Source organism: Artemia sp. Qi Xiang Cuo, chromosome 18 (assembly GCF_049724085.1).
Source record: "Artemia sp. Qi Xiang Cuo chromosome 18, ASM4972408v1, whole genome shotgun sequence".
In the NCBI taxonomy this organism is placed as follows: Eukaryota; Metazoa; Arthropoda; class Branchiopoda; order Anostraca; family Artemiidae; genus Artemia; species Artemia sp. Qi Xiang Cuo.
The window spans coordinates 47,122,367-47,149,808 of NC_142811.1; the positions used below are offsets into that span (position 1 = coordinate 47,122,367).

At 34.6% G+C, this 27,442-nt stretch overlaps 1 protein-coding gene and 3 pseudogenes across 1 annotated transcript in view; 1 reads left to right on the top strand and 3 right to left on the bottom strand.

Annotated features, from left to right (window-relative positions):
- Nucleotides 1–4,742: 4,742 nt before the first annotated feature.
- On the bottom strand, nucleotides 4,743–5,615 carry LOC148941572 (uncharacterized; annotated as a pseudogene).
- Nucleotides 5,616–15,760: 10,145 nt separating this feature from the next.
- Nucleotides 15,761–16,633, bottom strand: LOC148941573 (uncharacterized; annotated as a pseudogene).
- Nucleotides 16,634–16,707: 74 nt separating this feature from the next.
- Nucleotides 16,708–18,454, top strand: LOC148941574 (uncharacterized; annotated as a pseudogene).
- Nucleotides 18,455–25,674: 7,220 nt separating this feature from the next.
- Nucleotides 25,675–27,442, bottom strand: part of LOC148941575 (eukaryotic initiation factor 4A-I-like) — a 450,045-nt gene continuing 448,277 nt past the window's right edge. The window contains exon 11 of the mRNA XM_089104411.1: nucleotides 25,675–25,817. The gene's annotated coding sequence lies outside the window, so the exon portion shown is untranslated. The remainder of the gene's footprint in view (nucleotides 25,818–27,442) is intronic.

The following is a 27,442-nucleotide window of genomic DNA, read 5'->3' on the forward strand; positions in this document are numbered from 1 at the left end:
AGGGAAAGCTTGACAAAACACTACTGAAATATTCCAACTCTCGCATTTCAACAAAAAAAAATCAAAATGAACTTTGAAAAATTAAGAGAATGTAACTCTGACAAGGTAAAGCACAACAAAACACTACTGAAATAATCCAACTCTTGCATTTCAATGAAATAAATTCAAAGTGAACTTTGAAAAATCAAGAAAAAGTAACTGTGAAATGGTACACCATGACGGAACACAATTGAAATATTCCGACTCTTGCATTTCAATGAAATAAAACCAAAGTGAAATTTGAAAGATCATGAGAATATAACTGTGACAAGGTAAAGCACGACAAAACACTAATGAAATATTCCAACTCTTGCATTTCAATGAAAGAAATTCAAAATGAACTTTGAAAAATCAAGATAATGTATCTGTTACAATGTAAACCACGACAGAACACTACTGAAATATTCCAACTATTGCATTTCAATGAAATAAAACCAAAGTGAACTTTGAAAAATCAAGAGAATGTAACTGTGACAAGGTAAACCACGACAGAACACTACTGAAATATTCCAACTCTTGCATTTCAATGAAAGAAATTCGAAATGAACTTTGAAAAACCAAGAGAATGTAAGTGTGACAAGGTATGCCATGACAAAACACTACCGAAATATTCCAACTCTTGCATTTCAATGATAGAAATTCAAAATGAACTTTGTAAAATTCAGAGAATGTAACTGTGACAAGGTAAACCGCAACAAAACACAACTGAAATATTCCAACTCTTGCATTTCAACGAAAGAAATTCAAAATGAACTTTGAAAAATCAAGAGAATGTAAAAGTGACATGGTAAAAAATTCTGTGACAAGGTAAACCACGACAGAACACTACTGAAATGTTCATAATATTTAATGTAAATTATGTAGAACCAATTTGAACTTTAAAAGATCAAGAGAATGTAACTGTAACAATGTAAAGCACAACGAAATACCACTGAAATATTCTAACTCACTAATTTGACTGAAAGAAATTCGAAAAGAGTTGTAAAAAATAAAGACAATATATCTGTGACAAGGTAAACCACGATAGAACACTACTGAAATATTCCAACTCTTGCATTTCAATAAAATAAAACCAAAGTGAACTTTGAAAGATCGAGAGAATGTAACTGTGACAAGCTAAACCACGACAAAACACTACTGAAATATTCCAACTCTTTCATTTCAATGAAAGAAATTCGAAATGAATTTTGAAAAATCAAGAGAATGTAACTGTGACAAAGTAAACCATGACAAAACACTATTGAAATATTCCAACTCTTGCATTTCAACGAAAGAAATTCAAAATCAACTTTGAAATATCAAGAAAATGTAACTGTGACAAGCTAAACCACAACAAATCACGACTGAAATATTCCAACTCTTGCATTTCAACGAAAGAAATCCAAAATGAACGTTGAAAAATCAAGAGAATGTAAGTGTGACAAGACAAACCATGACAAAAAACTACTGAAATATTCCAACTCTTGCATTTCATTGAAAGAAATCCAAAATCAACTTTGAACAATTAAGAGAATGTGACTGTGACAAGGTAAACCATGACAAAACACTAATGGTGGGAGGGGGAGCCATAAGTTGGGGGGGGGTCCTTTTGTCTCAAAATGCGCAAATTAAAAAGGGGGGCAAAAAAGTTGGAGGAGGGGCTGGGCTTTGGGGTTGGGGTAGGAGGACCCTTTGGGGTTGGGGTAAGGGACCTCACGACGCTGTTCAAATACAACTTGTGTATTATAACAACCACAGAGTTTCACCCTCAAATACTCTTCAAAAACATCTTCTAAAATCATCTTTTAAAATATCTCTAACTGTTTCGCCGAAATAATTCCCTAAAATATCTAAAAACGGCTTCGCCCAAAGAACCCCTAAATGTAATTTCTGCGTGTTCCCTTTGTTTTGGCATCCCTGCGTTGTCACATTTGAATTCCAAGGAAACTCTTTCCCGCGTTAATCTCTTCATCTCTAAGATCAAAATATCTCTTCCCCACCGTTAATGCGCATTTACTAACTTCAACCGGAAACAATTCTCCTTGGAAACAACAAATTAATTCCCCTTTCGTAAATCAATAATTCCCCTCAGAAACAACAAATTAATTCCCCTTTCTTGAATCAATAATTCCCCTTAGAAACAACAAATTAATTCCCCTTTCGTGACAAATCAATCAACCTTGACATCACCTGTTAATCTCATCTTGGTTTTATCTCTATTATTCAAATTCTCATTAAGAACATTCAGAGCAGAGTTGTGCAAATGGAATACCTTTTGGCAAATTGAGTTAGCTTAATGCAAATGAGATATAATTTTGATATCTCTAATAGTGTATGCGATACTAGACGAGATCTCAAATACCTTTAAGCTACAGGTTATTAACCGGATTCCATAGCTGCAATATTCATCGCACCATACGTTATGTCTTGTAGAATAGCATGGGGATTCCTATAGCTTCAAGCAAAGTGTTTCCGTCTTGTAGAATAACATTTATCAAATTTTCAACTTTATACGCGTAGCCTACTGCCAGGAACCAGTGGGGGGATCCTCGCTCGTAATTGCTAATCATTTTAACCCTTTTTCTCCATCGTCAAGCACATGCTCCAAAAATATTTTATTCAGAGATTTCATGTTAAAAAATTATCATATCACTAACTACCCCTTTTTTGCAAATGCTAAACCCTTTTATTTTTTTCTCCACCTTAATAGGATCAAATTCGCAAATCCTACACTCCAATTTCCAAATCTCATTACCCCTTTTTAAATGTGTAAGCAAATAGTATGGGACTTCCTATAGGACCGGTAGAAGTATAATGCCATGTGAGAGGATCCTCTCTCTCTTTGAAAAGGTGTATACGTCTCGTAGAAATGTCTTCCTATAGGACCGGTAGAAATGTCTTCCTATAGGACCGGTAGAAGTATAAGTTAACATACTACTAAAGTGATCTGACGGAAGCTACCCCCCCCCCTCGCCTCCCCCCCACCACACACACACACACACACACACATGTTGTGTTTTCCCAAAATGTGTCCAATAGAAAGTTTGAGCTAACGATTTTATTCAAAATAGTCCAGAGATGGACTATTTATCAATGTTTATGTTAATGGTTTTATACAAGTCACCAGAGCCTGGAGACGACGGTTCCCTTTTAAAAGTTAAAAGTGAAGGAGGGCAACTAGCCCCTCCACTTCCAGCTGCTCTTCTTTTCACCTCACGCATTTTATTGAAATTGTGAAATAGCCATTTGGTTCAAAATAGTCCAAGGAACGCATGAAAATGCCTACAGTGTTGAAACAACCCCCAGAGCCCTGGCGTAAGTGCTGTAAGCTGTGCTCTGGAGACATATAAGGTTTTTATGGAATGAGTGGTCACTTAAACTTTAGATCGGGGCTTATTTGATTTGAAATAGAAGGTTATAGTGCCCTGTTTAAGAGTCGAAAGGGATTTGAGAACAATAATCCCCCCACCCATCATTTCCCAAGACGAACATTCAAAAAAAAGTTTCGGCACATCTTTTTTTCAGCATTGTTGAAAGGTCAATAATTATACGTTTGGGAATGTCAACCCCCCTCCCCCGAGGCTTCTGGGTAGGGGATGTAAGTTAGGCAATTTGTTAATTGTTTACATATAGTATATGTTATTCAGAAAAGATATGCAAGTTCGATTCCTACTTTCTCAAAATACAACGGGCATTCAGTGGAGTCTTTCGGGGAGTGTGGAGGGGAGCGCTAAACTAAACGGTACAATCTCTTTATATGGGCCTTTCTAAAAAGTCAAGTTTGGTTAATGCTAATGAAATGAAATAGGATGACAATATAATAGTTTAGAAACTAATTTGGGCTATATTTTTGCATATTTGGGGGTGGGGGGGGAAAAACATCCCCCGTTTTAAATACTTCACCACCCAACGGTCCCTCCCCCCCCCCCCGAAAAAAAAAACTAAACAAAAAACAACACTTTAAATATCTTAAAACCACGCTATACAATGTATTTCTCTATAGTGGTGTATTGAATCATCTCGTAAAAATGGGTTTTTCATTGCGTCTCTTCCGTTTGACTGTAGTATCTCTTGTTGGACTTCTTTAGAGAGGCCCATATAAAGGGATTGTACCAACTAAACCAGACCATATTATGTTGTGCATATGGGTTGTCAAGAGAGCGTGGCGAAGGAATGACTGAGTATACTACTTTTGAACTTCCAGGAAATGATAAGGGAGATAATCAATTGCCCTAAAAGGCAATATGTTAGTGCTACTACTATTACATCTACCACTGCTTCTACTGCTACCACAACTACTACATCTACTACTACCAATACTATCACTAAAACTACTATTTCTGTAGCGAGTATTACTAAGGCTGAATTTGAGGGGAAAGTTAAACTAAATCAAAACATACTATGTGTATACAGATTACTGACACAGGCGTACCAGAAATATTCTTAGAACGGATTATCGCATCAAGTGGAAACTTCAGGAGTATCATGAGTTGGATCTTGAGTTAACCAAATAGCAATATGTACCTACTACTACTGCTACAACTGTTACTACTACTAATAATAGTGCAGCAGTATTACTACTACTGTTCCTACCAGGGTTAAAAACAGTGATTGGGTCCAATTGGGCCCCACCTTTGAAAGGGCCCAGCATGTAGTTGAATCTTTCTCATGAAAACAATGGTAATGAAAATGATTTTATTACTTATATCCCATGTTCTCAAGGATCAAATAACAATTCTAGCCATTTCGCCGAATGTCTTATTGTAGCTATTAATATTTAATTCATTAAAAACAGGAATATCTTTATAAAATGTATCCAAATAGTTTCTATGATTAATCAATAAATGGATACAGTCTTGTTCTTTCCAGTCTTTCCAGTAAACACTATATAGTTCATGAGCCAAATTGTGAATGCCAAATTTTTACTTCACTCTGTTCACTAGCCCTGGGTTTTTGTATAGTACTTCGACAGTAGGGCGTTCACCAGCATTATAATACCACAGGTCAGGTTTATACTTCTTGTATGTCTCCAAGTAAAGTTTTAAAAATCGAGCTTTTGCATGGACAATTTGCACTTGACTTCCTATGAATTGCCCTTCATCCCATCCCAGAGTCATTTCATATTTTAGATATATATTTAATGACTTTACCACAAACACATCATTATCCAAATATATACCTCCTTATTTCTGAAGTATTTGATTCCGAGCAACGTCAGAGCCATGGTAAAGTCTCCATGGTACACCCAAATTCAGGCCATATATTTCACTAGGTATTTCCAAATATTTACTAGCGACTTTCCTTTCAAATTTCTCATCTTTTTGCAGCATTTCCCAATATTCACCATTGAAGTTCATTTGATTTGCATGAAAACAAATCAAATCAGGATTATGATTTCAGTAAGCACTACGAATATATACATAGTCAACAAAAGTAAAAGTGGTTTTGTTAAACCTTAACATTAAATGTATAACATTGGGAACTATGTCGATATTACCCTGTGTAGTACTGTTCATTAAATAGGATCTGAGACTTACACGTTCTGATTTACTTGAAAAATATAATAGCACTGCAGTGACCAAAAGTTCGCAATACATGATTCTAAGAAAATATATAAAATTTCTTTTTGTTGAAAGACATTTTGTAACTAGAGAGGAACGACTTAGATTAAATGCTAAACAAAAAACCGTATTCATGGTGCAAAAAAGTGAGCCTTACATAATTCAATACAGTTGGCAGAATTGGCTTTGATTTGTTTTAGCATCCAAACAAATTAGGAAATTCTTTTGAAATTTTGTTTTTTTGTTTTATTCAGAAGATCTGAATCAAAATTAACACATTACTTTTGATAACCGATACATTAGCTGTCATGACCAATTATGAATTATTCCCTCGGCAGCTGGTGGGGTGCTGGAGCTTCATAGAGAGCCGTTTAAGGGCTCATATTAAAGTAAGTGGCTATATCTGCTCACTGTTGTAATTTAACACAATATTTAAAAACAAAATCACTTTTTTGACAAAGAAAAACTGAATTTTCGTATACAGTATGACAAACGACCTCATAAAAAAGAACGAACTCTAGATTTTAGTAACTGAAATATTAATTTAAAATGAAGGTTTTTACAGAAACTAAATCATCATATGCATGATTTTGCAGCACGTATTGACAAGATATTATAACAATAGTATTTTATGGAAAGTTCCTTCTCTAGGGTAAGGTGTCATATTTGATTCGCTTCACTGCCAGATTGCTAGTGGTTCGTCTTTTATTGTCTACTTATTTTATTCAATACAGGAGGAAGCCATAGCCATAGCCTAAGAAAAAGTCCGAGCCTCTTTCCTATATGCAATCTGTCCTGACCTTTGAAGCATCAAACAAGAAATGTGTTTTACGTTCTCTTAGTTTTCAAAGTTCATTTCGAATTTCTATCATTGAAATGCAAGAATTGGAAGGGTTCACTAGCGTTCAATCTTGTTTTACCTTATCACAGTTACAGTCTATTGATCTTTCCAAGTTACCTTTTTTTTTATATCAATGAAATAAAAGAGCTGGAAAATTTCAATAGTGTTCTGTTGGGGTAAAACTTGTCACAAATATATTCTTTTGATTGTTCAAAGTTAATTTCGAATTTATTTCATTGAAATGCATGAGCTGGAATATTTCAGTAGTGTTTTGTTGTGTTTTACCTTGTCACAGTTACATTCTCTTGATCTTTCAAAGTTCACTTTGGTTTTATTTCATTGAAATGCAAGAGTTGGAATATTTCAGTAGTGTTGTGTCGTGGTTTACCATGTTACAGTTACATTCTTTTGATTTTTCAAAGTTCATTTTGAATTTCTTTCATTGAAATGCAAGAGTTGGACTATTTCAGTAGTGTTTTGTCATGGTTTACCTTGTCACAGTTACATTCTCTTGATTTTTCAAAGTTCATTTTGAATTTCTTTCATTGAAATGCAAGAGTTGGAATATTCCAGTAGTGTTTTGTCGTAGTTTATTTTGTCACAGTTACATTCTCTCGATTTTTCAAAGTTCAATTTGGATTTCTTTCGATGAAATGCAAGAGTTGGAATGCTTCAGTATTGTTTTGTCATGGTTTACCTTGTCACAGTTACATTCTATTAATTTTTCAAAGTTCATTTTGAATTTTTTTCGTTGAAATGCAAGAGTTAGAATATTTTAGTAGTGTTTTGTTGTGGTTTACTTTGTCATAGTTACATTCTCTTTATTTTTTAAAGTTAATTTTGTATTTCTGTCGTTGAAATGCAAGAGTTGGAATATTTCAGTAGTGTTTTGTCATGGTTTACCGTGTCACAGTTACATTCTCTTGATTTTTCAAAGTTCGTATGAATTTCTTTAATTGAAATGAAAGAGTTGGATTATTTCAGTAGTATTTTGTTGCAGTTTACCTTTTCACAGTTACATTCTCTTAATTTTTCAAAGTCCATTTTGAATTTCTATAATTGAAATGCAAGAGTTGGAATATTTCAGTAGTGTTTTGTCGTGGTTTACCTTATCACAGTTACATTCTCTTAATTTTTCAAAGTTGATTTTGAATTTCTTTCCTGGAAATGCAAGAGTTGGAATATTTCAATAGTGTTTTGTCCTGGTTTACCTTGTCACAGTTACATTTTCTTGATTTTTCAAAGTTTATTTTGAATTTCTTTCATTGAAATGCAAGAATTGGAATATTTCAACAGTTTTTTTTTGTGGTTTACCTTAACACAGTTAAATTCTATCAATTTTTCAAAGTTCATTTTGAATTTCTATCGTTGAAATGCATGAGTTGAATATTTCAGTAGTGTTTTGTTGTGGTTTACCTTGTCACAGTTACATTCTCTTAATTTTTCACAGATTATTTGGAATTTCGAACATTCGATTTAACTATTTTAAATATTTCAGCAGTGTTTCCTCATGACTTACCATGTCACATCTACAGTTTCTTCCTACTTCATTTTTATTTATTAGTTTCATTAGATGAATTTATACAGTTGGAATATTTCACTAGTGATTTGTAGAGGTTTAACTTGTCACAGTTACATTTTCTTGATTTTTTTCAAAGTTCATTTTGAATTTCTTTCATTGAAATGCAAGAGTTGGAATTTTTCAGTAGTGTTTTGTTGTGGGTTACCATTTCAGAGTTACATTCTCTTGATTGTTCAAAGTTCATTTCGAATTTTTTTCATTGAAGTGCAAGAGTTGGAATATTTCAGTAGCATTCTGTTGTGGTTTACCTTGTCACAGTTACATTCTCTTGATTTTTCAAAGTTCACTTTGGTTTTATTTCGGTGAAATGAAAGAGTTGGAATATTTCAGTAGTGTTTTGTTGTTGTTTATCTTGTCACACTTACATTTTCTTAATTTTTCAAAGTTCATTTTGGATTTCTTTCGATGAAATGCATGAGTTGGAATATTTCAATAGTGTTTTGTCGTGGTTTACCTAGTCACGGTTACATTCTCTTGATTTTTCAAAGTTCACTTTGGTTTTATTTCGGTGAAATGCAAGAGACCTAAAATACTATCGTGAAATCAACATGCAAAGTCGACTTTGCTTTATTTCATTTTTTAAGGTTAATTTAGACGAGGTTACGTGCGCACGTAACGTCGTCTAAATTAACCTTAACAAATGAAATAAAGCTATGTCGACTTTGCATGTTGATTTCAGGACATTATTTTAGGTCTCTTGCATTTCACCGAAATAAAACCAAAGTGAACTTTGAAAAATCAAGAGAATGTAACTTTTACTAGGTAAACCACGACAAAACACTATTGAAATATTCCAACTCATGCATTTCATCGAAAGAAATCCAAAATGAACTTTGAAAAATTAATAGAATGTAAGTGTGACAAGGTAAACCACAAAAAAAGTCTACTGAAATATTCCGACTCTTGCATTTCACCAAAATAAAACCAAAGTGAACTTTGAAAAATCAAGGAAATGTAACTGTGACAAGGTAAACCACGACAGAACACTACTGAAATATTCCAACTCTTGCATTTCAATGAAAAAAATTCGAAATGAACTTTGAACAATCAAGAGAATGTAACTCTGACATGGTAAACCACAACAAAACACTACTGAAATATTCCAACTCTTGCATTTCAATGAAAGAAATTCAAAATGAACTTTGAAAAAAATCAAGAAAATGTAACTGTGACAAAGTAAACCACGATGAAACACTATTGAATCCAACTCTTGCATTTCATCGAAAGAAATTCATAATGAACTTTAAAAAATTAAGAGAATGTAACTGTGACAAGGTAAACCACGAAAAAACACTGCTGAAATACTCGAACTCTTGCATTTCAATGATAGAAATTCAAAATGAACTTTCAAAAATCAAGAAAATGTAACTGTGACAAGGTAAACCCTAACAAAACAATACTGAAATATTCCAACTCTTGCATTTCAACGAAAGAAATTCAAAATGAACTTTGAAAAATCAAAAAAAGTAACTGTGAAATGGTAAACCACAACAAAAAACTACTGAAATATTCCAACTCTTGCATTTCAACGATAGAAATTCAAAATGAACTTTGAAAAATTAATAGAGTGTAACTGAGTTAAGGTAAACCACAACAAAACACTACTGAAATATTCCAATTCTTGCAATTCAATAAAAGAAATTCAAAAAGAACTTTGAAGAATCAAGAAAGTGTAACTGTGATAATGTAAAGCACGATAAAACACTATTTAAATATTCCAACTCTTGCATTTCAATGATAAAAATTCAAAATGAACTTTGATAAATTAATATGATGTAGCTGTGATAAGGTAAACCAAAACAAAACACTACTTAAATAATCCAAATCTTGCATTTCAATGAAAGAAATGCATATGAACTTTGAAAAATATAGGCAATGTAAATATGACACGGTAAACAATGACAAAAAACTATTGAAATATTCCAACTTTTGCATTTAAAAGAAAGAAATACAAAATGAACTTTGAAAAATCAAGAGAATGTAACTATGACAAGGTAAACCACAACAAAACACTACTCTAATATTCCAAATCTTGCATTTCAACGAAAAAAATTCAAAATGAACTTTGAAAAAATCAAGAAAATGTAACTGTAAATATTCCAGCTCTTGCATTTCAAAGAAATAAATTCAGAATGAACTTTGAAAAATTAACAGAATGTAACTGTGACAAGGTAAACCATGACAAAACACTACTGAAGTATTCCACTTCATCGAAAGAAATCCAAAATGAACTTTGAAAAATGAAGAGAATGTAACTGTGACATGGTAAACTACGACAAAACGCCACTGGATTATTCCAACTCTTACATTTCAACGAAAGAAATTCAAAATGAACTTTGAAAAATATATAGAATTTAACTTTGACAAGGTAAAGAACAACGAAACACTACTGGAATATACTAACTCTTTCATATCAACGAAATAAATTCTAAATGAGCTTTGAAAAATCAATAGAAAGTAACTGTGACAAAATACACCAATTTAGATCACTACATAAATATTCTACCTGTTGTATGTCACTGAGAGAAAACCAAAGTGAACTTTGAAAGATCAAGAGAATATAACTGTGACAAGGAAAAGCACAACAAAACACTACTGAAATATTCCAACTCTTGCATTTCAATTAAAGAAATTCAAAATGAACTTTGAAAAATCAAAAGAATGTTTCTGTGACAAGGTAAACCACGAAACAACACTATTGAAATATTCCAACTCTTGCATTTCAATGAAATTAAACCAAAGTGAACTTTGAAATATCAAGGGAATGTAACTGTGACAAGGTAAAGCACGACAAAACACTACTGAAATATTCCAACTCTTGCATTTCAATGAAATAAATTCGAAATGAACTTTGAAAAATTAAGAGAACGTAACTTTGACAAGGTAAACCACATCAAAACACTACTGAAATATTCCAACTCTTGCATTTCAACGAAAGAAAACCATAATGATCTTTGAAAAATCAAGAGAATGTATCTGTGACAAGGTAAACCAAACACTACTGAAATATTCCTATTTTTGCATTTCAACTAAAGAAGTCCAAAATGAAATTTGAAAAATCAAGAGAATGTAACTGTGAAATGGTAAACCAGGACAAAACACTACTGAAATAAACCAACTCTTGCATTTCAATGAAAGAAATTCAAAATGAACTTTTTGAAAAATCAAGAGAATATAATTGTGACAAGAGTAGGCATGACAAAACACTACTGAAATATTCCAACTCTCGCATTTCAACAAAAAAAATCAAAATGAACTTTGAAAAATTAAGAGAATGTAACTCTGACAAGGTAAAGCACAACAAGACACTACTGAAATAATCCAACTCTTGCATTTCAATGAAATAAATTCAAAATGAACTTTGAAAAATCAAGAAAATGTATCTGTGACAAGGTAAACCACGACAGAACACTACTGAAATATTCCAACTCTTGCATTTCAATGAAATAAAACCAAAGTGAACTTTGAAATATCAAGAGAATATAACTGTGACAAGGTAAAGCACAACAAAACACTAATGAAATATTCCAACTCTTGCATTTCAATGAAAGAAATTCGAAATGAACTTTGAAAAATCAAGAGAATGTATCTGTTACAATGTAAACCACGACAGAACACTACTGAAATATTCCAACTATTGCATTTCAATGAAATAAAGCCAAAGTGAACTTTGAAAAATCAAGAGAATGTAACTGTGACAAGCTAAACCACGACAAAACACTACTGAAATATTCCAACTCTTGCATTTCAATGAAAGAAATTCGAAATGAACTTTGAAAAACCAAGAGAATGTAAGTGTGACAAGGTATGCCATGACAAAACACTACCGAAATATTCCAACTCTTGCATTTCAATGATAGAAATTCAAAATGAACTTTGGAAAATTCAGAGAATGTAACTGTGACAAGGTAAACCGCAACAAAACACAACTGAAATATTCCAACTCTTGCATTTCAACGAAAGAAATTCAAAATGAACTTTGAAAAATCAAGAGAATGTAAAAGTGACATGGTAAAAAATTCTGTGACAAGGTAAACCACGACAGAACACTACTGAAATATTCCAACTCTTGCATTTCAATGAAATAAAACCAAATTGAACTTTGAAATATCAAGAGAATGTAACTGTGACAAGGTAAAGCACAACAAAACACTACTGAAATATTCCAACTCTTGCATTTCAATGAAAGAAATTCAAAATGAATTTCGAAAAATCAATAGAATGTATCTGTGACAAGGTAAAACATGACAGAACACTACAGAAATATTCCAACTCTTGAATTTCAATAAAAGAAATTTAAAATGAAATTTGAAAAATTAAGAAAATGTAACTGTGACAAGCTATACCACAACAAAACCCTACTGAAATATTCCAACTCCTGCATTTCAACGAAAGAAATCCAAAATGAACTTTGAAAAATTAAGAGAATGTAAGTGTGACAAGACAAACCATGACAAAAAACTACTGAAATATTCCAACTCTTGCATTTCATTGAAAGAAATCCAAAATCAACTTTGAACAATTAAGAGAATGTGACTGTGACAAGGTAAACCATGACAAAACACTAATGGTGGGAGGGGGAGCCATAAGTTGGGGGGTGGGGTCCTTTTGTCTCAAAATGCGCAAATTAAAAAGGGGGGCAAAAAAGTCGGGGGAGGGGGGGGCTTTGGGTTTGGGGTAGGAGGACCCTTTGGGGTTGGGGTAGGGGACCTCATGACACTGTTCAAATACAACTTGTGTATTATAACAACCACAGAGTTTCACCCTCAAATACTCTTCAAAAACATCTTCTAAAATCATCTTTTAAAATATCTCTAACTGTTTCGCCGAAATAATTCCCTAAAATATCTAAAAACGGCTTCGCCCAAAGAACCCCTAAATGTAATTTCTGCGTGTTCCCTTTGTTTTGGCATCCCTGCGTTGTCACATTTGAATTCCAAGGAAACTCTTTCCCGCGTTAATCTCTTCATCTCTAAGATCAAAATATCTCTTCCCCACCGTTAATGCGCATTTACTAACTTCAACCGGAAACAATTCTCCTTGGAAACAACAAATTAATTCCCCTTTCGTAAATCAATAATTCCCCTCAGAAACAACAAATTAATTCCCCTTTCTTGAATCAATAATTCCCCTTAGAAACAACAAATTTATTCCCCTTTCATGACAAATCAATCAACCTTGACATCACCTGTTAATCTCATCTTGGTTTTATCTCTATTATTCAAATTCTCATTAAGAACATTCAGAGCAGAGTTGTGCAAATGGAATACCTTTTGGCAAATTGAGTTAGCTTAATGCAAATGAGATATCATTTTGATATCTCTAATAGTGTATGCGATACTAGACGAGATCTCAAATACTTTTAAGCTACAGGTTATTAACCGGATTCCATAGCTGCAATATTCATCGCACCATACGTTATGTCTTGTAGAATAGCATGGGGATTCCTATAGCTTCAAGCAAAGTGTTTCCGTCTTGTAGAATAACATTTGTCAAATTTTCAACTTGATACTCGTAGCCTACTGCCAGGAACCAGCGGGGGGATCCTCGCTCTTAATTGCTAATCATTTTAACCCTTTTTCTCCATCGTCATGCACATGCTCCAAAAATATTTTATTCAGAGATTTCATGTTAAAAAATTATCCAATCACTAATTACCCCTTTTTTGCAAATGCTAAACCCTTTTATTTTTTTCTCCACCTTAATAGGATCAAATTCGCAAATCCTACACTCCAATTTCCAAATCTCATTACCCCTTTTTAAATGTGTAAGCAAATAGTATGGGACTTCCTATAGGACCGGTAGAAGTATAATGCCATGTGAGAGGATACTCACTCTCTTTGGAAAGGTGTATACGTCTCGTAAAAATGTTTACCTATAGGACCGGTAGCAATGTCTTCCTATAGGACTGGTAGAAATGTCTTCCTATACGACCGGTAGAAGTATAAGGTAACATACTACTAAAGTGATCTGACGGAAGCTACCCCCCCCCTCGCCTCCCCCCCACCACACACACACACACACACACACATGTTGTGTTTTCCCAAAATGTGTCCAATAGAAAGTTTGAGCTAACGATTTTATTCAAAATAGTCCAGAGATGGACTATTTATCAATGTTTATGTTAATGGTTTTATACAAGTCACCAGAGCCTGGAGACGACGGTTCCCTTTTAAAAGTTAAAAGTGAAGGAGGGCAACTAGCCCCTCCACTTCCAGCTGCTCTTCTTTTCACCTCACGCCTTTTATTGAAATTGTGAAATAGCCATTTGGTTCAAAATAGTCCAAGGAACGCATGAAAATGCCTACAGTGTTGAAACAACCCCCAGAGCCCTGGCGTAAGTACTGTAAGCTGTGCTCTGGAGACATATAAGGTTTTTATGGAATGAGTGGTCACTTAAACTTTAGATCGGGGCTTATTTGATTTGAAATAGAAGGTTATAGTGCCCTGTTTAAGAGTCGAAAGGGATTTGAGAACAATAATCCCCCCACCCATCATTTCCCAAGACGAACATTCAAAAAAAAGTTTCGGCACATCTTTTTTTCAGCATTGTTGAAAGGTCAATAATTATACGTTTGGGAATGTCAACCCCCCTCCCCCGAGGCTTCTGGGTAGGGGATGTAAGTTAGGCACTTGGTTAATTGTTTACATATAGTATATGTTATTCAGAAAAGATATGCAAGTTCGATTCCTACTTTCTCAAAATACAACGGGCATTCAGTGGAGTCTTTCGGGGAGTGTGGAGGGGAGCGCTAAACTAAACGGTATAATCTCTTTATATGGGCCTTTCTAAAAAGTCAAGTTTGGTTAATGCTAATGAAATGAAATAGGATGACAATATAATAGTTTAGAAACTAATTTGGGCTATATATTTGCATATTAGGGGGAGTGGGGGGCAAAACATAGCCCGTATTAAATACGTAACCTAACCTAGGTACCTCCCCCCCCCCGAAAAAAAAACTAAACAAAAAACAACACTTTAAATATCTTAAAACCACGCTATACAATGTATTTCTCTATAGTGGTGTATTGAATCATCTCGTAAAAACGGATTTTTCATTGCGTCTCTCCCATTTGACGGTAGTATCTCTTGTTGGACTTCTTTAGAGAGGCCCATATAAAGGGATTGTACCAACTAAACCAGACCATATTATGTTGTGCATATGGGTTGTCAAGAGAGCGTGGCGAAGGAATGACTGAGTATACTAATTTAGAACTTTCAGGAAATGATAAGGGAGATGTTCAATCGACCAAAAAGGCAATATTTTAATACTACTGCTATTACATCTACCACTACTTCTACTGCTACCACAACTACTACAACTACTACTACCAATACTATCACTAAAATTACTATTTCTGTAGAGAGTATTACTAAGGCTGAATTTGAGGGGAAAGTTAAACTAAATCAAAACATACTATGTGCATACAGATTACTGACACAGGCGTATCAGAAATATTATTGGAACGGCTTATTGTAACAAGAGGAAACTTCAGGGGTATCATGAGTTGGATCTTGAGTTAACCAAATAGCAATATGTACCTACTACTAGTGCTATTGATGCTTCTGCTACAACTGTTACTACTACTAATAATAGTGCAGCAGTATTACTACTACTGTTCCTACCAGGGTTAAAAACAGTGATTGGGTCCAATTGGGCCCCACCTTTGAAAGGGCCCAGCATGTAGTTGAATCTTTCTCATGAAAACAATGGTAATGAAAATGATTTTATTACTTATATCCCATGTTCTCAAGGATCAAATAACAATTCTAGCCATTTCGCCGAATGTCTTATTGTAGCTATTAATATTTAATTCATTAAAAACAGGAATATCTTTATAAAATTTATCCAAATAGTTTCTATGATTAATCAATAAATGGATACAGTCTTGTTCTTTCCAGTCTTTCCAGTAAACACTATATAGTTCATGAGCCAAATTGTGAATGCCAAATTTTTACTTCACTCTGTTCACTAGCCCTGGGTTTTTGTATAGTACTTCGACAGTAGGGCGTTCACCAGCATTATAATACCACTGGTGAGGTTTATACGTCTTGTATGTCTCCAAGTAAAGTTTTAAAAATTGAGCTTTTGCATGGACAATTTGCACTTGACTTCCTATGAATTGCCCTTCATCCCATCCCAGAGTCATTTCATATTTTAGATATATATTTAATGACTTTACCACAAACACATCATTATCCAAATATATACCTCCTTATTTCTGAAGTATTTGATTCCGAGCAACGTCAGAGCCATGGTAAAGTCTCCATGGTACACCCAAATTCAGGCCATATATTTCACTAGGTATTTCCAAATATTTACTAGCGACTTTCCTTTCAAATTTCTCATCTTTTTGCAGCATTTCCCAATATTCACCATTGAAGTTCATTTGATTTGCATGAAAACAAATCAAATCAGGATTATGATTTCAGTAAGCACTACGAATATATACATAGTCAACAAAAGTAAAAGTGGTTTTGTTAAACCTTAACATTAAATGTATAACATTGGGAACTATGTCAATGTTACCCTGTGTAGTACTGTTCATTAAATAGGATCTGAGACTTACACGTTCTGATTTACTTGAAAAATATAATAGCACTGCAGTGACCAAAAGTTCGCAATACATGATTCTAAGAAAATATATAAAATTTCTTTTTGTTGAAAGACATTTTGTAACTAGAGAGGAACGACTTAGATTAAATGCTAAACAAAAAACCGTATTCATGGTGCAAAAAAGTGAGCCTTACATAATTCAATACAGTTGGCAGAATTGGCTTGATTTGTTTTAACACATTTCTTGTTTGATGCTTCAAAGGTCAGGACAGATTGCATATAGGAAAGAGGCTCGGACTTTTTCTTAGGCTATGGCTATGGCTTCCTCCTGTATTGAATAAAATAAGTAGACAATAAAAGACGAACCACTAGCAATCTGGCAGTGAAGCGAATCAAATATGACACCTTACCCTAGAGAAGGAACTTTCCATAAAATACTATTGTTATAATATCTTGTCAATACGTGCTGCAAAATCATGCATATGATGATTTAGTTTCTGTAAAAACCTTCATTTTAAATTAATATTTCAGTTACTAAAATCTAGAGTTCGTTCTTTTTTATGAGGTCGTTTGTCATACTGTATACGAAAATTCAGTTTTTCTTTGTCAAAAAAGTGATTTTGTTTTTAAATATTGTGTTAAATTACAACAGTGAGCAGATATAGCCACTTACTTTAATATGAGCCCTTAAACGGCTCTCTATGAAGCTCCAGCACCCCACCAGCTGCCGAGGGAATAATTCATAATTGGTCATGACAGCTAATGTATCGGTTATCAAAAGTAATGTGTTAATTTTGATTCAGATCTTCTGAATAAAACAAAAAAACAAAATTTCAAAAGAATTTCCTAATTTGTTTGGATGCTAAAACAAATCAAGCCAATTCTGCCAACTGAATTGAATTATGTAAGGCTCACTTTTTTCACCATGAATACGGTTTTTTGTTTAGCATTTAATCTAAGTCGTTCCTCTCTAGTTACAAAATGTCTTTCAACAAAAAGAAATTTTATATATTTTCTTAGAATCATGTATTGCGAACTTTTGGTCACTGCAGTGCTATTATATTTTTCAAGTAAATCAGAACGTGTAAGTCTCAGGTCCAATTAAGTCAACAGTACTACACAGGGTAACATTGATATAGTTCCCAATGTTATACATTTTATAAGGTTTAACAAAACCACTTTTACTTTTGTTGACTATGTATGTATTCGTAGTGCTTACTGAAATCATAATCCTGATTTGATTTGTTTTCATGCAAATCAAATGAACTTCAATGGTGAATATTGGGAAATGCTGCAAAAAGATGAGAAATTTGAAAGGAAAGTCGCTAGTAAATATTTGGAAATACCTAGTGAAATATATGGCCTGAATTTGGGTGTACCATGGAGACTTTACCATGGCTCTGACGTTGCTCGGAATCAAATACTTCAGAAATAAGGAGGTATATATTTGGATAATGATGTGTTTGTGGTAAAGTCATTAAATATATATCTAAAATATGAAATGACTCTGGGATGGGATGAAGGGCAATTCATAGGAAGTCAAGTGCAAATTGTCCATGCAAAAGCTCAATTTTTAAAAATCTACCTGGAGACATATAAGACGTATAAACCTCACCAGTGGTATTATAATGCTGGTGAACGCCCTACTGTCGAAGTACTATACAAAAACCCAGGGCTAGTGAACAGAGTGAAGTAAAAATTTGGCATTCACAATTTGGCTCATGAACTATATAGTGTTTACTGGAAAGACTGGAAAGAACAAGACTGTATCCATTTATTGATTAATCATAGAAACTATATGGATAAATTTTATAAAGATATTCCAGTTTTTAATGAATTAAATATTAATAGCTACAATAAGACATTCGGCGAAATGGCTAGAATTGTTATTTGATCCTTGAGAACATGGGATATAAGTAATAAAATCATTTTCATTACCATTGTTTTCATGAGAAAGATTCAACTACATGCTGGGCCCTTTCAAAGGTGGGGCCCAATTGGACCCAATCACTGTTTTTAACCCTGGTAGGAACAGTAGTAGTAATACTGCTGCACTATTATTAGTAGTAGTAACAGTTGTAGCAGAAGCATCAATAGCAGTAGTAGTAGGTACATATTGCTATTTGGTTAACTCAAGATCCAACTCATGATACTCCTGAAGTTTCCACTTGATACGATAAGCCTTTCCAATAATATTTCTGATACGCCTGTGTCAGTAATCTGTATACACATAGTATGTTTTGATTTAGTTTAACTTTCCCCTCAAATTCAGCCTTAGTAATACTCGCTACAGAAATAGTAGTTTTAGTGATAGTATTGGTAGTAGTAGTTGTGGCAGCAGTAGAAGCAGTGGTAGTTGTAATAGTAGTAGCACTAACATATTGCCTTTTTGGTCGATTGATCATCTCCCTTATCATTTCCTGAAAGTTCTAAATTAGTATACTTAGTCATTCCTTCGCCACGCTCTCTTGACAACCCATATGCACAACATAATATGGTCTGGTTTAGTTGGTACAATCCCTTTATATGGGCCTCTCTAAAGAAGTCCAACAAGAGATACTACAGTCAAACGGAAGAGACGCAATGAAAAACCCATTTTTACGAGATGATTCAATACACCACTATAGAGAAATACATTGTATAGCGTGGTTTTAAGATATTTAAAGTGTTGTTTTTTGTTTAGTTTTTTTTTTCGGGGGGGGGGGGGAGGTACCGTGGGTTGGTTACGTATTTAAAACGGGGTATGTTTTGCCCCCCACTCCCCCAAATATGCAAATATATAGCCCAAATTAGTTTCTAAACTATTATATTGTCATCCTATTTCATTTCATTAGCATTAACCAAACTTGACTTTTTAGAAAGGCCCATATAAAGAGATTATACCGTTTAGTTTAGCGCTCCCCTCCACACTCCCCGAAAGACTCCACTGAATGCCCGTTGTATTTTGAGAAAGTAGGAATCGAACTTGCATATCTTTTCTGAATAACATATACTATATGTAAACAATTAACCAATTGCCTAACTTACATCCCCTACCCAGAAGCCTCGGGGGAGGGGGTTGACATTCCCAAACGTATAATTATTGACCTTTCAACAATGCTGAAAAAAGATGTGCCGAAACTTTTTTTTGAATGTTCGTCTTGGGAAATGATGGGTGGGGGATTATTGTTCTCAAATCCCTTTCGACTCTTAAACAGGGCACTATAACCTTCTATTTCAAATCAAATAAGCCCCGATCTAAAGTTTAAGTGACCACTCATTCCATAAAAACCTTATATGTCTCCAGAGCACAGCTTACAGCACTTACGCCAGGGCTCTGGGGGTTGTTTCAACACTGTAGGCATTTTCATGCGTTCCTTGGACTATTTTGAACCAAATGGCTATTTCACAATTTCAATAAAAGGCGTGAGGTGAAAAGAAGAGCAGCTGGAAGTGGAGGGGCTAGTTGCCCTCCTTCACTTTTAACTTTTAAAAGGGAACCGTCGTCTCCAGGCTCTGGTGACTTGTATAAAACCATTAACATAAACATTGATAAATAGTCCATCTCTGGACTATTTTGAATAAAATCGTTAGCTCAAACTTTCTATTGGACACATTTTGGGAAAACACAACATGTGTGTGTGTGTGTGTGTGTGGTGGGGGGGAGGCGAGGGGGGGGGGGTAGCTTCCGTCAGATCACTTTAGTAGTATGTTAACTTATACTTCTACCGGTCCTATAGGAAGACATTTCTACCGGTCCTATAGGAAGACATTTCTACCGGTCCTATAGGTAAACATTTCTACGAGACGTATACACCTTTTCAAAGAGAGAGAGTATCCTCTCACATGGCATTATAAGGTGTTTTTAGAAAGCGCTGTGGCAGAAACTCAAAAATAGCTCATTCAATTGGAAATCGAAAGACCTAGTGCCCTTTTTAATAGTCGAAAGTGATTTTAAAGCTTGAAATTTTTACAGTAAAGATCGATGTGGGTATAATGTATTATTTTTGTTGTAGTTGTTTTCACCAGGGCACTTCGTATCGAAGGACTTGTCATAGGAACTTCAAAAGGGCTCATTCAACTGAAAATAGAAAGGCATAATGCTCTTTTTAATAGTCGAAAGTGATTGGAGGGCAACTAATCCCCCTCTCACGCCCACCCTCCCATTTTCCCATTATGTTTACAAGCTAAATGTTGCCTTAAGATTAAATCAAAAGGCACTGTGTTAATGCTAATTCCAAATGAGGCATCTCAGCAGTATCCCAAGAACGACATAGGGTATTATGTTCAAACTTTTGGGGCTACTTCTGCTCTTAAGATTTAACCAGATCAAAATAGCTTATGTGTATCAAAACCATCAAAGAAAGAAAACAGTTTATTTTGCAAATGGTATGAATTTTTCCATTTCAGGCCATCTAGAAGAGGTGTGAAACTAAATTAAACACTACCATTTGTGTCCAGATTTTTGAAAGGGTGTGTGTTGTTAGAAATTGCTGAAAAATTTTCTCCAGCATACAAATGGCAGGCCAAACTATAAAGTCTAAAAAAAACTAAAAGATTTAAAGTATTATTTTCTTTTTCCCTGAAAAGACTATGTTAATATAAAACGAACAGAAATTAATTAAAAAACTTTTCCCACAAAATAAATTTTTCAAAGAAAAGTAAAGAGCTCCATTAAACCAAAAATGAGAAAAAATAAAATAAAATAATCTACCAAGTGTGAATCTACCACAAATCAGCATCGATAAATAAATAAAACCCAAACCGAACAGAAATTACTATAAATAACCGAGTCAAACTAAAAAAGAGCAGAAATTAACACAAGTTGGGCTCAAAACCCCTATTCCTTCCCAAGGCCAGAAAATAATCTGCCCTCTACTGAAAAAATTCAAATGAATGTGCATTGCCAGTTTAATATACGTTTACTGATGTTTAATAATTAAAATGTTAATATTATTTGATTTATTAAAGTTATAAAAGTAAAATCATTTATATTTTTTCAGTAAAGTGCAAATTATGTTCTGGCCTTGGGAAGGCATAGGGGTTTTGAGCCATACTTTTGGTAATTTCTGCTCGTTTTGAGTTTAACTTGGTTATTTATGTTTCCGGCTTGGTCGATTATTTGATTTTATTTTTGCTCATTTTTGGTTTAATGGAGTTATTAACTTTTTTTGAAAGATTTATTTTGTGGAAAAAGTTTTTTTTTAATTAATTTCTGTTTCTTTTATATTGATATAATCTTTTCTGGGAAAAAGAAGGTAATACTTCAAATTTTTTGGTTTTTTAAGACTTTATAGTTTGGCCAGCTATTTGCATGCTGGAGAAAAATTTTCAGCAATTTTTAACAACATACATCCTTTTAAAAATTTGGACACAAATAGTAGTGTTTAATTGAGTTTAATAGTGTTTAATTGAGTTTCAAAACTTGATACCATCCGCAAAAAAATCTGTTTACTTTCTTTGATAGCTTGGATACATTTACACTATTTTGATTTGGTTAAATTTTAAGAGCAGAAATAGCCCCAAAAGTCTGAACATAAGAGCCTCAGTCGTTCTTGGGATACTGCTGAGATGCCTTATTGGGAATTAGCATTAACACAGTGCATTTTGATTTAATCCTAAGGTAATATTTAGTTTTTAAACATAATGGGCAAATAGGAGGGTGGGCGTGGGAGAGGGATTAGTTACCCTCTAATCACTTTCGACTCTTAAAAAGGGCTTTATGCCTATCTATTTTCAGTTGAATGAGCCCTTTCAAAGTTCCTACGGCAACTCTTTCGATAAAAAATGCCCTGGTCTATACAAAAAAAAATAAAAATACATTGTACCCCCATCGCTCTTTACCATAAAAATGTCAAGCCTTCTAATCACTTTCGACTATTAAAAAGGGCACAAGCCCTTTGAATTTCCAATCAAATGAGACCTTTTTGAGTTTTTACGACAACACTTTTTATACACACCTTTTATGCCCCCACGGCCTAACTTAAAATATTTTCCCTAATGGCTGTTAGGGGGTTGGCATCCTCAAAGGTATTCGTTTCAGAATTTTTAACTACGTTAAACAAAATTACTATCTCCGTAATCAAAATTTTAATTGGATGTGTTTGGGGAAATCGTGGGCGTGAGAGAGGCGTTTATTTGCTCTCCAATCACTTTCAACTATTAAAAAAAGCACTAACTCTTCCAATTTCCAATCGAATGAGCCCTTTTGAAGTTTCTACGACAATACTTTCAACAAAAACCTTATATGCCCCCAGGATATAACTCGCAACCTTTTCCCTGAGGGCTGGGGCGGGGTTGTCATCCTCACAGACCTAATTTACAGAACTTTCAACTACGTTGAAGAAAATTGCCATCTTAAAATATTAATTGGATGTGTTTGGGGAAATGGTGAGTGTGAGAAGGGGTTAGTTGCCCTTCAATCACTTCCAACTATTAAAAAGGGCATTAGCGATTTCAATTTCCAATCGAATGAGCCCCCGTTGAAGTTTCTACGACAACACTTTCTACAAGAAACCTTATATGTCCCCAGGTGATAACTTACAAACCTTGCCCTGAGGGCTGTGAGGGGGTTGTCATCCTCAAAGACATAATTTATAGACCTTTCATCTATGTTGAACAAAATGGCCATCTCAAAATTTGGATTGGATGTGTTTTGGGAAATGGTGGTTGTGAGAGCGACGTTAGTTATCCTCCAATCACTTTTGAATATTAAAAAGGGCACAAGCCCTTCTAATTTTCAATTGAATGAGCCCTTTTTGAAATTTCTACAACATTACTATCTATAAAAACCTTATATGCCCCCAGGGCATAACTTACAACCTTGCCCTTAGGGCTCTGAGGGTGTATCATCCTCAAAGACCTAATTTCTAAGACTTTAAACTACGTTGAACGAAATGGCTATCTAAAAATTTTGACTGGATGAGTTTGGGGAAAAGGTCGGCGTCAGAAGGAGGTTGGTTGCCCTCCAATCACTTTCAACTATAAAAACGGCACGAGCCCTTTGAATTTCCAATCGAATGAGTTCTTTTTTAACGTTTTACGACAAAAACTTTCAATAGAAACCTTACATGCCCCCAAGGCACAACTTATAACCCCTAACCCGAGGGCTGTAGGGGGAGTTTCATCCTCAAAGATATGATTTCCGGACTTTCAACTACTTTGAACAAAATGGCTATCTCAAAATTTTGATTTTATGTGTTTGGGGAAAAGATGGGCGTGAGAGGGAGGTAGTTGCCCTCTAATCACTTTCAAAATAAAAAGGGCACTAGCACTTTGAATTTCCATTTGAATGAACCCTTTTTGAAGTTTCTACGACAAAGCTTTCTATAAAAATCTTATATGCCTTCAGGGCAAAACTTACAGCCGTTGCTCTGACGGCTGTGAGAGAGTGTCCTCCTCAGAAAAATTATTCCTATCTGGAAATCAACTACGTTGAACAAAATGGCTATCTAAAAATTTTGGTTGGATGTTTTTGGGATAAAAATGGGCGTGAAAGGGGTGTTAGTTTCCTTCTAATCACCTTCGACTATTAAAAAGAGCACTAGCCATTCCATTTTCACATCGAATGAGCCCTTTTCGAAGTTTCTACGAACTTCCTTCGATACGAAGTGCCATGGTCTAGGACAAAAAAAAAATAATGCATTGTGCCCATATCGTCCTTTATTTAGGCAGCGCTATTGCGCTGCCTATGAATTTTGTTGCTTTTGAGTTTAATTTATTAATTGATAGTGATTTGAGGTACTTTTACGCTTGGAAGATTATTTAACTTTATTTCGCTCATTTTGGCTTAATTGAGCTCTTAACTTTTCTTTGAAGAACTTGTTTTGTGTAAAAAGTTTTTTAAATTTAATCAGAGGCAACGCTGTAGCGCTGCCTATAGTAAAGGCCATACGGCTACAATGTTTTATTAATTTTTTTTTCCCAGAGGCACTTTATATGGAAGGGGTCGTCGTAGAAACTTCAAAGGGAGCTCATTCGATTGGAGATCGAGAGTTCTATTGGAGATCGAGAGTTCTATATTCTATCGATTGGAGATCGAGAGTTTCACCGTTGTTGTTGCTAATCCACCTGAAGTATCAAATCTCACGAAAAAAAGACAGTTGATTGATAAGTGTTGCATTAGCGATACTGATGTTTGATCAAGTCATTAAAAAGTCGTTGGCTGATCATAGTTTCCGACCGGGTTTTCGGCTTAAAACATTGCAAAACACCTGAAAAGTAACACTGCGACAACGAAAGTGACCGAGCACGTCTTCATCGGCGTTGTGAAACGGATACATAGTTGTGTAGCAGAAAAATACTTAAAAAATGCCCCACCAGAATGTACAAGAGCTATTTGTATCGGAAGCTCGTCAACTTTTAAAATGTATTTTCCGACAGAAAGTGCCCTTTTCTCTGCAATCTGACACGGTATTCGGATCAAATATGATTTCTTTCGGATAGAGAAATTCTTGTTTATTCCGAAACGCTGCTACTATTCCCAGCATTTTGGACAAGTAGCTTCCGAATGTAAAAATGCAAAAAATTAGGCTAGATATTCTGAAGGACATACCTCCAGTCGTGAGTCACCGTGTTCTGCCCCTATGAAATGTCATTCCCCTTTGTCACTCCGTCATTCCCCTTTTTGTAGACGGGTAAGAAATACATTATTATTATTATAGGATGGCGATACTGATAGCACATTAGTCGAATGAGGCAAGAAAAGCTTTCCTGTGACATTTGGTGTGGGACATCTCCAGACCTCTGGAAGTGGTAGGCAACAAATCACCATTGGATGCCCCATTGAAAATGAAGCAAGAGTCAAACAATCATCCCTCAATGAGCTTTAGCCTCTGACGCATGATCTTCTAACTTAGTATTGTATGAAACTCTGAACTATTGTTTTATGAAGAGTTGTAGAGGAACATAATTTTTTTTTAAATTTAGAAATCGTTATAGTGAATCTTGATTGATCTCAGTGATTTGGAACAAATGAAAAGCAAAAACAGGTAATATGATTGCAGAAAAATTTTTTCATCTATAATGAAGAAAGAAAACCTGTTCATTTACAGCAAAAAATAAAGAAGGAACAGTGCTCAATTGAGTGATAATACTAGAAAAAAAAGAAATTGAGAAATAACAAGAAGATACCAGTTTACAATCTGTATTATATATTTATTTAAACTTGTATAACAATGTGTCGTCTCCTATACAAAATGTCAAATTGACACATTTTTCATACACCAAGTTTAATAGCTCCTCTATCTTTATGGACAACGAGACAAGGATATATGAACCTGCAAAGAAAAAAGAAATCGACATCAATATGAAATCTTTCAATCAACAAGTCGTGGTTTTGTTCTACTTGTCATCAGCGCTTTGGATTATTGTGAACATAATCTGGGTATTGTTGTTTAAATTTTGATTATTTTTGCCCCTATCTCTATTTCGGCTCTTTTCTCGACTCAAAATGAAAACTAAAACCGACTATTTTGTTGTGTGACTCAACAAAAATAAGGATTTGGTTCCGAGAGAACAAAAAATTTGAAATGCTGGCAAATTATATAAGAAATTTTAGAATTGTATAGAGTTGTTTTTTTTTAATGGGGGGGGGGGTGGATGATCGTTTGGAGTTAATTGATATCTAAATTAGCTTCAGAATAGGCTACATTTGACGTCTAAGGTTAAAGATTAACAAGTTATTAGAGTCCTATTGTATTAACAACCTATTAATTATTAGCAATTTTTTCAGCACCTTGCAGTTAATTCTTAGTGAAAGGAAGAAAAGACGAATTGAAATTGAAATGACCCAAATATATTCATAATTGCTATTTTCTTAGTAGGGATAGCTCTATGCCACGGTTTGTTGATTAGAACACGAGAGACTTTGCCCTGTGGGGTCTCTAACACCTGTACACTCGCTATGTTGTGCATTTTTGGCCTTTGGCTTGCTTTGACTGTTAATGTGCTTGCTGCAAGTTCTCTCAGATTCCTGCATATTGCAACTACGAATTTCTTAAAAGTGCTTATTAAGCCCTTTCATACCCTGCTATGAAACTTAGTGCTGTGCCTGCTTTTGACTTATATTGCTTGCTTAATTTATTATTGACTGATGGTCCCTCGCTGCTTTTAGCTTAGATGTTTAATTTATTTGACAAGTTATTTCGTTTTTGTGATTTAATTTTGTTGTTTAAACTGTTTTAGCCCTTTGGGGTTCTATTTGTGACGACGGAGAGGATGGTTAGTAGTCCTGCCACCTCTGACCCCAATAACTCTAGTGTAAGGATTTTGGTTTTAGGTGTTGAAGGTCGAAATGAGACCAGTAGGCCAAGGCTGTTGACATTGGGCTGTAGAACAGTTATTGCCAAAAAACCGTTTCAACATCTCCAAAATCATGAGTGCAGGGGCCATTATGGTTCATTGTTAGAAAGACTTGGACCAGATGGCTCCATCATCATAGTAGGTGTGAACTAGTCAGTAGCTGCTGCTATACTTTCTATTTCAGATATAGCAGTAAATTGATGTAAGGTAAAGTTTGTGCTTGCTCCTACCTCTAACCCCGCTTTAATCAGACACAGAAAAGGAATTGTATTTATCCCATCTAAGGAGGTCACCCATCTGAATAATTTTGTCAAGGAGGTCCAAGTTGATGACAGAATACAACAAGTGACATAGACCTTTAAAAACCCAAGCCCATCAATTATCCCTTTAATTTGCGCCTTTAATCAGGATGTTCAGTTCCCTCTGAAAATCTTTGTTTGGGGTAAAAGGTATACAGTTAAGCAGTTTATCCCCCGGGCAAAACAGTGTTACAGAGTTACAATACAGTGTTAAAGAGGCAGAAGATGTCTACTTTGTAGTGGACAACACACCCTTGATGAATGTCCCTAATCTAAAACAGTTTAGCAAGACCAGGTACTCA